Source organism: Tympanuchus pallidicinctus, unplaced genomic scaffold (assembly GCF_026119805.1).
Source record: "Tympanuchus pallidicinctus isolate F22 unplaced genomic scaffold, pur_lepc_1.0 scaffold3, whole genome shotgun sequence".
In the NCBI taxonomy this organism is placed as follows: domain Eukaryota; kingdom Metazoa; phylum Chordata; class Aves; order Galliformes; family Phasianidae; genus Tympanuchus; species Tympanuchus pallidicinctus.
This window is the reverse complement of record NW_026294747.1, coordinates 8,659,565-8,673,614: the sequence shown is the minus strand read 5'-3', so window position 1 is coordinate 8,673,614 and position 14,050 is coordinate 8,659,565. Positions and strand designations below refer to the sequence as shown.

Genomic DNA, 14,050 nt, shown 5'->3' with positions numbered 1-14,050 from the left:
TTCTGATAGGGACAGCTGGGACACAAGAACATCGCGTGCCCTTCACGCGTTCCCACTCACCTGCTCCAGCTGTGCAGCTGAATGTTTTAGGGAATCTCTGCAATACGCTCTTCGAGAAGCCAGTTCCTCTCCTGTTTGACTCGGAAATCTTCTTGGAATATTGCTGCTTCCTGTCTGAACTCCTCTTCTAAAGCCAGGCTTTCTTCCTCCCATGCCAAACTAGTCTGTAAAAAAAAAAAAAAAACAACAAAAAGACAGCAAAGTTCAGGAAAGCACTCGTTTGTTTGGTGTGAAAAAGCTCATAGGTGCAAGAGGATGGAACGCACAGTGCTCAGGATTACGTGATCATTAACAAAACAGGAAAGCCACCAATGGTTTTCAAAGCTAGTCTCTCTCCCATCATTTCTATCTGGCTATTGTATCCTGGGAGCCCGGAAGATTCCTGTTATGAGGGAATGTTTCCAGATAATTTTCCTCCCACCCCATTGCATACATTAACATAATCTTTTCTCTCCTATGTCTTTGGAAAACAAAGCATTGCTCTTATCCCTTTATAGTTCAGGTACATTAAGTACTTTATAAGCTGTTTGCCAAGAAGTGCTCAAGGGCAGGAGTAATTGTGTTTGTTGGTGGTTTCTTTTCTTTTTGTGGGCAGGGAGGGGAAAGAAACAGACACAACAACTTGCTGGAAGCCTTGGAGCAGAGCCAGCAGCTCTGCTGACCATCCCTGCAATGGTGCATGCTGGTGGTAGGACAGCACCTCACTGCCCCACAGAGTTGCTTCCCTTTCTGGTGCAGTAGCACCAAGCTGCATGCAGTCTCATTTTCTGTTTCCCCGAGCTGCACAATGCAGACAACCCCCAAAGGTCCCGAAGTTGCAGGATAGAAAAATTCATCCTTCCTCCTGGCCCGGATCCTGAACAGACATATGCACATGCTTAGTGCTGAGCACGTGAGTAGCAATGCTGATCTCCATGGAGCAATCCACATGCTTGATGTGGGAGCAAGGGGGAGCAGGACACTGGGTTCTTCGGCTGCCTGCTTTTCATACTACGGGCAGAGATCCCACCCAGGAGAGAGCTGTGCAGCAGCATGGTGCCGAGCGATCTAGCTGCTTCTATTTCCATCACCTGTGGCCTTGCTGAAACCCGCTATGAGTTATCTGGGACATGACGCCCCAGATGGGTCGAAACAACAGGTCTTGCTGCAGACTGTCTGCATTCAGTGGGATGATTTAGTTACTGCTTCCCTCCCACCCCGTCTTCTTCCTTATTCCCATTAGTGACATGTTGGCTGGAGAGAAAAGTTATTCATGCTCTAGAAATGTAATATTTACTCAAAACAATTTTTATTTGGCTTGGCTTCTTCCCAGTGCCATAAAGTGATAGCCAACCCCAAATGCTTACATAGACAACATGTGCATCTGAGTCATATTTATTATCCTAGTTATAAAAAGCACACAATCTTGTTGTTTGGTGCAATGGGATGGGACTGAAGGCATCAGCACGTCGTGAGCATAGCCTGTCTCTGGAATCTGCAGAAATTTGCCATGCTCCAAATTTAGAACTTGTGGGTGGAAGCTCAGGCAGGAGCCAACTTTTTATACCATTACATCACAGGAATTGAGGGCTTTGTGCCAAAGGATCCAAGGAAATTAATAAAGAGCAGAGTCTGTCCAGCTGTTTGAATTTAGAGTCACGGCAGAGAGGTAATTATTAATAAAAGCGGCTTCATTTGGAGCACGGTAATCTCAGTGTTTAAATTGAACATATCCCCTCCTTACTGCAGCTTACTATTCTACTGAAACTTGCGAAGATCATAGTTAGGAATTAACATCTGTAAGAGATAGGCCTGGCGAGACTGAGATCATTCTAGATACAGGACACGCTTCAGCGACAGCTTTCCAGCTAAGTAAGGCTCAGTGAGAGTATGCATTTGCCAGTGGCATCACTGCTCTCCTGGCTGCAGGAGGTGGCTGGAACGTGGCACGCATTTTTCCAGTTCAAACACACGTCTCAAATGGACAGTGATCAAAGCGGTATCCAGCTAATTTGAAGAGCAACTCAATTTGTTTGACCTCTGTGTGCTGGGGCAGCCAGCATAAGCTCAACTGTTGCAGCCTCCTAGGAGCTGCTGGTAAAGCAGCAGGGCCTGTTCCCAAGGGAAGAATGAGTTGACCTCCAGCCCAGCTGGGAGATGCTGTGTATGCCTGCAGCCCCACAGCGGGCAGAGCGCAGCTGTGGGTCAGGTCGGGGCAGCGCCGATGCTGGGAGCGGGCCACCACTTGTGCACACAGAGGCTGCACGTACTGACTACAGAGCATGGGTCTGCTAAATGCTGCTTTCTGCACCTCAAAAGCCCAGCACACATAACAGGCATCTTTCCAGCTCCTCGGGTAGCCAGCAGCACGCACCTTACAGAAAGTAAAACCTGAATCTTCACGTGGAACGGCACGGGGTCGACGTGCTGCAACTCTGCATGCCAATGGCTGAACTCAGCAGTGCCACCAAACATAACCAGGAGAATACAACACTGTCTTCAGAAAAGGGGCTCCTCTGATGTTTAAATCACAGAAATTATGGTATGCAGCTTCAAAGCTCATCTTTTGCTCCAGGGCGCACAGAGCTATGAGTAATTGAACATTTAGCTCTGGGTAACCTGGGAATCTCCCTGTTTCTGTGCTACAGATAAATCAAGGCAGGAAGCAACTACGCATTTCTTCACAAGAGTGTGAGAAACAGCAAATCAAACAATAAACACTGGAAGAGATGCTCCTGCCCATACAGATACCACGTGATGCTTGCACACACACTGCCTGCAGCAGCAAGTACCAAACAGCCTTGCAGGCCCGTGCCTCACCAGGAGCCATCACAGCAAAGACCTCTGCAGCTCCCAACACCCGCTGCACGTACAGCAGATTAAAAGAAAAAATAAGATCACTTTAGCCAGGTGGCCACGGGGTGACAGTTGCCATGATGAGAAGACAGTGTGCCACTGGGGAAAGGTAAAGTAAAAATAGAAGAAATCAGCTCATTCTCCATTTTTTTGATGGCAGTGCTTTCACCTGCAACACAGGCATGTCTGTGCAGGGAGTGTTATGAGACTTGAGGCTGCTCTGGATTTAACATGCTCTGTTACTAGATAAACTTCCTGTATTTTACCTAGAAAATAACAACACCAGCCATGTGTTCTTGCCAGGGAAAGCACTGAGACATCCTGGATCTGTTCAAGATTTAAAGATATAAATCTTTTTCTCAGTATGTAGCTAAATAATGCTCACCAGATATTTCCTATGGTACGATCAGTAGAACTCCAATGCTTTCAAACATTACATAAAAGAGGAAAAGCTACTTACCTCCTACTTGGGTGTCCCAACGTATGTTTATTCTGAGGAGTGAAGTTGCCATTTCATCTGCAGTCTCATGCTGCCACTTCACAGCTTTCCAGTGAATGCTCTATCTTGTACCACCTGCCACTGCCCCTCTGACGTCTGGACAGAAAGTGGAAGAAAAAAAGTCAGGTAAATGAGAAGCCTTAGTATACTGTCAAGCACCCCAAGAGCTGGAGAATACCTGCCTGTCAGAGCCAGACAACAGATATTGATTGTTCTCAGCTATTTCTTTCAGATACCTTGGGACAAGGACCTCACTTCCAGGAGCACTGCATTAAACAAAGCTGTAATGAGCAAGTGATTCTATGGAAAGAGATGAAACGCTTCAGCAGAACTGACTGCAGCTATAACCAGTGCCTGGTCCATGGCTAATCTACAGTTCTCTTTCCACTGAAGTCAGCAGAAATACCTCCCATCACATCTAGAGTCCTTAGAAACGCAGCAAGCATTTAAAAATCTGGAGACATTGCCCATTCTTACAACTGGGCAAGAGTCAGATTTCCAAAACACTGTTTATGCTGCACAGAAACTTCCTTCCCAGAATTTCCTTTGTTTCCAGCAGACAACTACTAGTAGTATTTCACTACTAGTTCTAGATGCAGCCAGCCATCATCCTATTTAAAAGTCATTCTCTTGGCCACAATCTTCCAACAAAAACAAGAAATGTATTTGATTAGATAACTTAGCTTCTGCAATCATGAAGATAAGATCAGAAAGACAACAACTAGAATAAGGACCTGTTTCCTTTCCTGGTATTTTTTGTAGCATGTCAACCCAGCTCAAACTAGTAACACAGAAATTAATGCAAACTCACAAAATGTGGAGAATAGTTTCATGACAGAATGGATTTGTGACTTGTTTTGACTTTCCAGGGGATTCTTAAAAGTCTAAAGCCCAGAAATTAAGGAACCTTGCTGGTTCCTTGTTTCCAGCAATTTCTTTAGAAGATGAGTTGTTCAGAAAGCATGGAAAGTATTAGAGTTATCGCTTTGATGTCTTTAATAGAAATTTGGGATGGATTTGAAAGAAATGAGCAAAGTACTGTTATTTCCTTTTGGAAAGGCAGTCTGTCATGACTGGTGCCATTACACAACTGAGCAACCCAATGGCAGTGCACATGCTAGCTCAGAAGCAGGCCGAGGAACTCGCCCTCCTAATCAAGTTTATAGTTGGATGCTGATGTTCTTAGAAAACAAACGTTCATGTTTATTATAGCAGAATGAACAGAATGTACTACAGAGAACATGACTCACTTTTCCATAGGACGTCTGTCTATTCTCTGTGTTTGAACAATGAAACATTGCACCTCTCACTTGTGGTTTGTAGCACAAAGATTTAATGAGTTCATCTCAATGAGCTGTAGATCTGCCACAAAAACTGATTGATTTGCCTAGCGAAAACAAGTGTGCCTTTTGACAAGATGCTCCACACTAGGCCCTCCTCAACCAGCCCAAGAGGCTAGACTCTCTCACAGGTGGTTTTAGTCTTGACTGCATTTTGGAAATGAAAATACGCAGTCAGCTTCAGCAAAACACTGGCTATTTTCCCTTGGGTGGTTGGCTGTCCCGCTGCATCCAAAGCACCCATTCTCCTCTGTACAGTTCATTTTTAAACTGGCTTAAAACCATTCCTTTCCGTAACAAAAGCGTTTATTTTAAAGCAGACTTCATGAAAGAGCCATTTGAAAAATGATCACATTTCTATTTCAAAACATTAAAAAAAAAAAAAAGAGCTGTCTATTATCTCACAGGAAATTCTGATTAAAGCTTTCTTGCGAAAAGTAGGTGTCCTTATAAGACCCTCCCAGAAGAAATTCAAATGAAGGGCAGAAGAGGAAAAAGAGATTTTAAGTAAACAAGTGAGAAGAGCCAGGGAAAACAAGAGCAATGAGCACAGTCTCAGGTGGCTGACTTGGCAGAGCAGGGCGTGAAGGAAGGAAGAGGCTGCGAGACAACGAACCACTGGCGTTTACAGTAGTCGAGGATTCTCCCCAGTTTGTGACTTGAACCACAAATTGCTTAACAATACTGTACATTCCCTTTATTTCTCTTCCAGCCCGTCGTGGGGGTAAATCCCCCTTGAGCAGAGTGTGGCTACAGGGGCATGGGTGATGTTTGTTAAGGACGGTGCTGCTGGAGAGAGGAGAACCTGCAGAGGCGGTATTTCACTGCCTCTTCAGGTTTCAGGAGTCACAATCAGAAAAGACAAGTCAGGCCCTTAGCTGGTGAGCAACAAGTTAAGGACTGAGGGATTGCTCTGTGGCATAGACAGTCACATCCAACAAGAAAAAAAAATCTTGAAGGCCTCCATGGACTTCAGTGCCAGAAGAGAGTGACGAAACGGGAGAAATGGTGAATGTGTCACTTTCCAGTGATGGATTCAGGAGAGAAGAGGATCCATCAGCAAAGAGATGGATGTAAGCTGGCAGGACAGAGATCTACTTGTTATGTGGCTTTTTACTAAGCACCATTAGTTACTGCTAAAAACACATTTGAGTCACACTTGCAGAGGAGATCAACCTTGGCAAAGACTCTACAAGTTAGAAAAAAACACTTCAAGTGAAGAAATTAAATATTCCCCAAGTTAAAGATTGCTTAGTTATAGCTCATCCCTATGGGAATTTTCAGCGAGGCTCTGAACATGCATGGTTTCAGAGTTACTTAATTACCCTCTAGCAGCATGAAATGGTAGCTGCAACAACTGAGAAACATAATGACAGAAAAACAAAACCTAAAATAGTGGTCATTAACATCAGGAAGGGTTTTTTTGAGGGGGAAGGTGTTATCCTGTGGTTTTCTGTGTTGTCATGAAAAGTGCAGAATGGATGAACAATGCTGTGCATGGCATCACTTTCCCAATGGTCAACTGTACAATGGTTTCTCCAAACTGCTGTATTTCACCATTGGTGCAGTTCATTAAAAAAAATAATCCTTATACAGCTGGGAATTATAAAGATCTGCAAAAGCCTGTGATGCCAAGGACCTTCATTGGAGGCACACCTACGTTTTGAGTGCTTTGGAAGCTATCCTCTTCCAAAATACTTTCTATAGATGCTAAAGTGAGGACAAACCTGGCTGCAGTCCATTCCCTATGAAGGATTATATCTTAAAGGGACACACTCTCTCTTAAAATTTCTAGTTCTTCACATGTTTCTTGTTTAAAAAAGACAAAACACAACAACAACAACTACAAAAAAAAACCACCAGAACAATCCACAATAACAACAACAACAAAAAAACACCAAAAAAACCCCACAACCCTCGTGCCTGTGTCAGTGTCTTAGCAGTATAAATTTAAACATTCCATTGTAAGCTAAGATTATCTTGCTTCTTGCCCACTGAGACATGTGGGTTTGGCTTTATAAGACTCCATAACTGGCCTGCTTGAACCCTGTCCAGTAAGTTTTCATCTAAATTGATTAGGACTTGGAACATATTTTCTTGGACAAATTGTGTACTAATGAATAGAACACTCCCTCACAGCTGTCCTGCCAGAAAGCCAAGATTTTTTCTGTCTAGAAATCATCCCAAAGTGACCCTTAGATAAAGTTCAGAATCCATTTTCATTTTTTAATTAAGAAAAGATTTGCTTAATTCCATTCCATACATTTCAGTGCTAGGCAGCTGACACACGATTCCTCCTAAATATGTTATGTTAAAGAATTTGGTTGTGATGTCAGATCTGCCACAGACAATGCATTTCTAAGCACATTGTTTGTATTAACTGCAGAGCACGAAGATAGCTCCAGCAGAGGTAGAAGTCTCTATGGATGGCACATGGAACAAACTCAAGATTGGCTCTATTCTCTGCACAGTAGTATTTATATATATTACCAATATTACCAAACCCTCACACAGGCACAAGGGATTTCCACAGTGCCCTTCCCTGAGGACACAGCTTCCCTGTAGGCCTTCTCCCACTCAGTAACAAACTGCATAAACTTGCCCTCAATTCCAAAGGTAGTGTGGCTGGGAAATTCTTACATTAATTAACAGCGGCCAAAAGAAGAAGCCATTTCCCCTCCATAAGGGACTCTGGACACTTTTCTAATTCCAAGGCATGAGCTTTCCCCAGTCAGGATGAACACAGCCTTTCCTTTTAGCATTCTGCTCCACAGTTCTTCTCCCAGATGCCCCAGCTTGAAACCTCATTAAGCAATCAATTGCTTTATGATCAGGCCATCTGGATTTTTTCTTCTATGACCATTTACATGGTGCACAAGGAGGACTTAACTCCATTTAGAATACCCATTGGACATCCACAATTACATTGTTTTGCTTATCTTTTAACAAGAGTATTTCTAGGAACCAGAAGTACACTTTGAGGCAAACTGAGATCCTTTCTAGCCTTGCAAAAGACTGACCCATGCACCTATGTGGCAATAACATGCCTTCAAAACGGGTTCAAGATTTTCCTGACACATGCTACTCAGAAAATGAAGGTGTTCATTTACAATAACGCAAAGGAAAAGGTCTTTCAAAGGAACATGACTGCTCAACTCTTTAAACATCACTTACAGTATTAATCAGACAGGAAACTAAGGCAAAGTTATTTCTACTCTAATCTTAAGTGGAATATGACTCCTGCAACTGCTAACCATACTTGCAGAAGAAATAAGCAGATCACGACAAATTGCTTTGCTATAAAAGTATTGTGGTATTGCTTGTGGAAAACAGGTCATAAGACAACAAGAAGAATAGGAAGTTCCCTACGCTTTCAAAAGACAGACTCTGCATGCTTGTGCTTGCAAGATACACGGTCTGTGGAAAGCTGCCAGCAATCCCATAAAGAAAAATGATAGGTGCTGCAACGATTCTCCAATGCCTTCACGTAAGGCTGGTCCAACCAAATCAGAAAATTACTTGATGTGGATGATTAGATAAAAAGGGTCTCACCTAAGCTTATGCTATTCTCACAGCCAGTTTTAGACAGAAAAAAAAAAAAATAATCACACACCTCATATACTGCCTTTGCCATCTTTGCTTGTGGACTAAAACTGACAGCATTGCTTTGAGCTTGTGTTTCTTTTCTGTGTGCTCTCAAACTGGCTCAGTGGAACCTAAATATAACGACAGAATGAACAGAAACAGGAATGCTGACACTGTTGTACTGTATTCTGCAGCCTGCTATTGTTGGAAAATGTGGTCATAATGGGCAGATTATACAAGGTTAAATCCTTCTGAAAGCATACAAAGAAACTGTGATACAATCATCTCAAAGTAGTTATCTTTATACATAACCATGGACTAAGCACCCAGCAGAGTGCAGCAAGCAAAGTTATGGGCCCAAGGCAAAACAGTGACCAACTGCCAAGAAACATCCTCATTAGTCTTTGTTAGAATTTGTATTTTTAAAGTCATTGTGCAGTTCAATTAAGTTTGTAACACGCAGATGAGAAAGTGGAAAAAAATGCGAAGACATAGGGAGACGAAATGTTACAGCACTGGAAGATGTCACCTCCTCTGTGAAATGCTTACACTGTGAAAATAAAAAGAGAAGAAAGAACGAGTCATTTCAGGATATGTCTAGAATGAGAGATAAGACCAGAAGATTACAATCTTCTGGTAGTCTTCCACAAAATCTCTTTCTTTGCTTTCTACATGATGCAGTCCGACTGAACGCAAAATCAAAAGGGAGCTAAATGGAGAACAGACAAGAAGATGAACAGCAGCCAGAGAAACGCTGGGATTTTAGGACACTATGGCACTATGGCACACCCTAAAACTTGGTTCATATGTTCCCAGAAAACACTCGCAAAGTTCATAGCATTGATCAAGCCTAACTCATCACAGAATGATCAGATCAGGCACATCAGTGGGATAAGCACGCAGAAGACAGAAAGGGAGAGCAGAAGTGAAGTCAACCCATGTGACCACCCGTGTGCTACCAAGTCAGTCACAGGCCTTACGCATTTCTGCACTCTCAGCTTCCCCCTGTTTATGTGCTTTGCAGTGCTGAATGTGAGAGTCATTTTGTGAAGCTATATAAAGCTTTTAAGGAGAGACAGCCAAAAATGTTTAGAGGGAGACAGGCAACCTATTTCTTGAGCTGAAGAAGAGATTTCAGGCCAGATCCCAGATATCACATCCAGGTTAAGTTCCTCTTGCACCGTTCCAGAAGAAAAGAAGACTTCAAGCTGTCTTTGGTAGCAGCTGGAAATTTCCTTTTCCTGGGGAGACCTGCATGTGGCATCAGACAAGACAAAGCTAGACTCATGCTGCCTGCTCTCTGTCAACAGTGGGTGCTCCCTGGCTGTCAAGCCACAAGGACAACTGGCATCCAGACCCCTGGGGAAAAGCCAGGCTGGCTGGAATTGCACAAATCACATGAGCATTTCCTGCCCTAACTTTACGTAAAGGTCACAACACAGAGACAGCTCTTGCCTCCTTGTTTCCAGCTGCTTTAGTGGACTTCAAAACCAGAGAAAGAGGTGATCTACTGCAAGGGAGTGCCAGAATTTTTGCCCCTCATCCAGTAACCAGAGGACTCTGCCCTAGCTTGTGCTTTATTGCACACGTGGCTGCCCTCATCCTGCTGCATGACTCAAAGGCTGGCATGCAGAAGTCCCCCTTGTGTGCAAGCAGACAGGTAAAAGACAAGTCTCTGACAGCAAGACTAGACATTTCATCACCTTTAACTTTAAAATACTCAGCAATTAACCTGCACCCATTTCATGGAAGTCATGTGGATTGCTGTCATTTTGGAGCAGCCCTGGCCCAACACTCTATCTATTGCTGAATTTTTGTTGCACTCGAAAGACAGCTTTGTCTAGAGACTTGGTCCCAAAAAAACCCCCCAAAGAACTGAACACCAACTCCAAGTGCAGTTAGCACTTTGCAAAATCTTGCTAGGGACTGCAGATTTGTACCCTCTGTGGTTAAACTGAGGGACAGAAGGGTTACAGGAAAGGCATATTTGAACTCTCTGTAGCCAGTATATAGCTGTAGGGAATGAGCCAAGATGTCAATGCTAAGGAAGCAAAACAGAGAACCAAGAGAGATGGGGAGTGAAGTAGAAAGCTTAGAGTTATGGATGCGAATTAATGAACCAGCAGTACTGGAAATGGGAACAAGCTGTCAGAACTTCATCTCTTACAAGGGACAAAGAAAAAAAAATCTCAATTTCTGATGCTCTTGATGGAAACAGAGTTATGCAAGACTGATACTGTTCACACTGATTTAATTAAGGCTCTGTCAGCACTGTCAAGCTTAATTCGCCTGGTATTTCACATTTACAAAAGTCAGCTATAAAAACGTGCTCTGCTCTAAAAATCAGCATTCTATAAATGGTCCCAGTCCTAGAAGGGTCATCTTTTTGGCACAAGCAGGCTCTTGAGAGCATCCCACTTATGTGCTAAGATATCTCTATCTAACTGAAACGATTACAAGCCTGTATTGCATTCCTTGCCCTCTCCATGCAGTTTAATGGGAACCTGGGGTGTCCAAAGAATGCAGAGTCAAGCTTCCTGGCAGTATCCCATCAAGGAAATTATTTCACAGAATTAATCCCCAATCCTGACACTTCTTGTCATGTTAGATTCAAATCTCTGTATTTGCTGAGCCATGATAAGTGTGGAAAGGCAAGGACTGGACAATGGACTTGCACCACTTGTGAACAATTTTTGGTCAGTTCTCAATGTGGAGAAACAAACTCATCTGGATGCCAGCAGCAGTCCATGGCACAGATGCCAGAAACACATAGATGAGAGGCTTAGGGACATGGGTTAGTAGGCATGTTAGTGCTGGGTTGATGTTTGAACTAGATGATCTTAAAGGTCTTTTCCAACCTTCATGATTCTGTGATTCTAAACCTCAGCTACTATCATGTACAGTCCTGTCCAGAAATACCACAGCACCTCCAAAATTGACACCTGCAGTTATGGGATGTGCCCTTCATCTAGCCTTAATGGGCAGCAAGTACACACCAGCCAGGAGTCACCAGTAAAATCAGTAAGGTTTCTAGTAGGCTACCTCAGAGAATATTATAGATATGACTCAAATAGAAGCAGTAAAATTAAGACCAATGAGAACAAGCACTCAACGCTCCCAGAAAATCCCGTGTTCTGTAATTGTTATTGCTTCATCAGTGACAGGAAAGAGTCGTGTTTTAAAATAGAAATTCACTTAATTGTATTTCCCTTAAGGCACAGAAAATAAGATTCCATGAAGTGTTATCAACTGTACAACAATAACATGCTCTCCAGACTGAAAATGGTTCAGGAATTTGCATTGTGTTCTCACAAAACATAATTTCTAACCCAGTTTCCTTCACCTTCTTGAGATAACCAGGCAGATTTCAGCTCAGTGATTACTGAGTTAGACTATATGGGTTGGTCAATGTGTAACAGACGCCCAGCTTCCCACATCTCTCCTTAATGGAGGCTGGTGGATCTACTGCAGGCTTTAGGTGCACAAAAGTATCAAAGGAGTTGCTTGCTTCAATACCTTTGTAGATGCAATTGTTCTCTGCAATGAGGTCTGAGGTTTGAGAGTCTGAGTCAGCCCAGGCGAGGTCAGCAATGCACAGGATTCACATCCTTGTCACTCTTGGGTCACGGTGCACACAGCAGTATAATTCTCAGTACGCTAAAAAAAAGGGAAAAAAAGGAATATCAAAAGACATAGGAAAATGATGGCCTATACCTCTTTCTGATTATATAAAATGTGTTAAGAACCATCAGCCATGCACTTACATGTGAAATATTATCTTTCTGAAAGCTTGTCATAAACATGGCTCACGCCGCAGGGATGGCCACGCATTCCAACTTTTTGTAGCAGGAAGAATATTTCCTAGGGAATAAGGTCAAAATATTAGTATTCAATTGAGTCAGTATGGGCCAAATTAATTAAGTTACTACTCCATCATTGACTTCCATACATGAAATCTGAGAAAGCGGTTGTATCAACAGTACATCAATCCACAGCACTGGTCAGAGAAACGAAAAAAATAACCTTCAGTTTCAAAGTTCCATTCAGCCTAGGCACAGAAAGGTTAACTTTTGTTTAAGTAATGCGCCTGAACAGATAATGTTAATTAAACATTTGCATTCAAATCTCATTACGCAGTGCAATAAGTTTGCTTTCTACAGAAACACTGTGAGTCCAGTATCGAACAGAAAGCTGGGGGTGCAGACACTAACGAGTCATTTAAAACTAAAAGCAAAGACAAGGGAATGCTTGCCATCCCCAGACCACGTGTGCATCTGCCTCTAAGTTTCTTCTCATTCACCAAGTATTTGCAAAAGATCCACTTCTGCTGCTCAAGACTTTTTCAAGCCCAAGAATGACATGGTCAAGTGGATACAAATTATGCTTGGTAAAAACAGAAACCTTGCAGCAGCACCGGGTAAGTCAAATGCAAAATTAGCCCTGATGTGAAGCACAGCAGCTAAATCATCCATCCAGATGGGAAATGTTGACAGTCCCTTAACTGTAGCAGTTCTACTTGCAATACAGAGAGGTGTGCAAGTTGGCTTTGTTAAGCAGACTCTATGGAACTATTTATTCTGTCTGCAAGTATAACAGGAAGTTTATTAAACTTGTGTGTTGCTGGACATAGCACCTGGCTGCTGTGTTTCATGCTGGAATGCAGAATTGGACAGTCCAATTCTGTACTGACGTAATGTACTGCCATGCGGAGGATTTCTTTTCGAGCCTAAGACCTCTTTCTCTGACCCTGGGAGCACATTGGATGTTGCGCATCCAACTCCTGACAGGAATGCTTCATTTTGCTCTTGAGCAACCACTTCTGAGCAAGCCAGGAGCAGAATCCAGCTCTTCTTGGCTGGAAGAATTGGGATGTCCCAAAATGGAGCTTTTTAACAGATGAGTGAAAAAGCAGAGAGCCCAAAGGACTGTCCCTCTCCAAAGAAAATCATACGAATCAACATGCAAAAATTCCTTTTCGTAAGTAAGCTAGACTTTCTAAGATGGTAAAACAGCTGTGTGCTTTTGGGCTTAGCTCCTCTCCTGCATACCCCTAGATATCAATTTGACTGTCTCAGCAAGGCCCCACAGGACAGAGCAAGGCTTCCGGGTCTGCCTCTGACAGACACTGAACCAGGTCGATTTTAAAACTTGCCCTAGATTTCTTGTGGGAGATCAGTTCAGCTGGACAACTGCTCCTTGCAGCAGACCTTCCTTCCCTCCCTGTAAGCAGGACACTTATCCTCTGCTGGGCTTGGTGGGGCTGTGGCTTCCTCCCCTGCCAACGCAGTGGGTTACAGCTACCACAGCTGATGGGGACAAGCTGCTGCCACCAACATGCTCTCTCTGGCAGCCTGGGAAGCCACAAATATGACCTGCTTTCTACTCAGGATGACTTAACTGCTTCTGGGATTAGAGGCCCTGGCCCAGGCTGCTATCAGTGGAGTGCAGGATGATGGCTGTGGGCACAGCATTTTAAACATCTGAAGGTCCCACAGGGAAGAAAACAATGGCCATCACCAAGCCTTTTGGACTTCACTTGCTGAAGCACCGAGTCTCTCTGAAAATGCATCCGGGAGAACACACAAGGAGCATGAAGCTAGGATCCCCTACTTACGAATGTAAATTATGGGATAGAACTGTTTTCTCCCCTACGTTACTTGTATACCAGAAATAATTAAAATTTAAAATCAATCCCATACAATTTCTCCTCACTCTGATGAAAGTTTTCTCT

General features: G+C 43.2%; 1 long non-coding RNA gene across 1 annotated transcript in view; it reads right to left on the bottom strand.

Moving 5' to 3' along the window:
- The window catches only part of LOC128086930 (uncharacterized), a 48,232-nt gene that overhangs the window by 7,371 nt on the left and 26,811 nt on the right, over positions 1-14,050 (bottom strand). The window contains exons 2-5 of the long non-coding RNA XR_008209604.1: positions 12,084-12,180; positions 11,836-11,976; positions 3,356-3,490; positions 61-224 (exon numbers count right to left, since the gene is read on the bottom strand). This is a non-coding gene — a long non-coding RNA (uncharacterized LOC128086930). The remainder of the gene's footprint in view (positions 1-60; positions 225-3,355; positions 3,491-11,835; positions 11,977-12,083; positions 12,181-14,050) is intronic.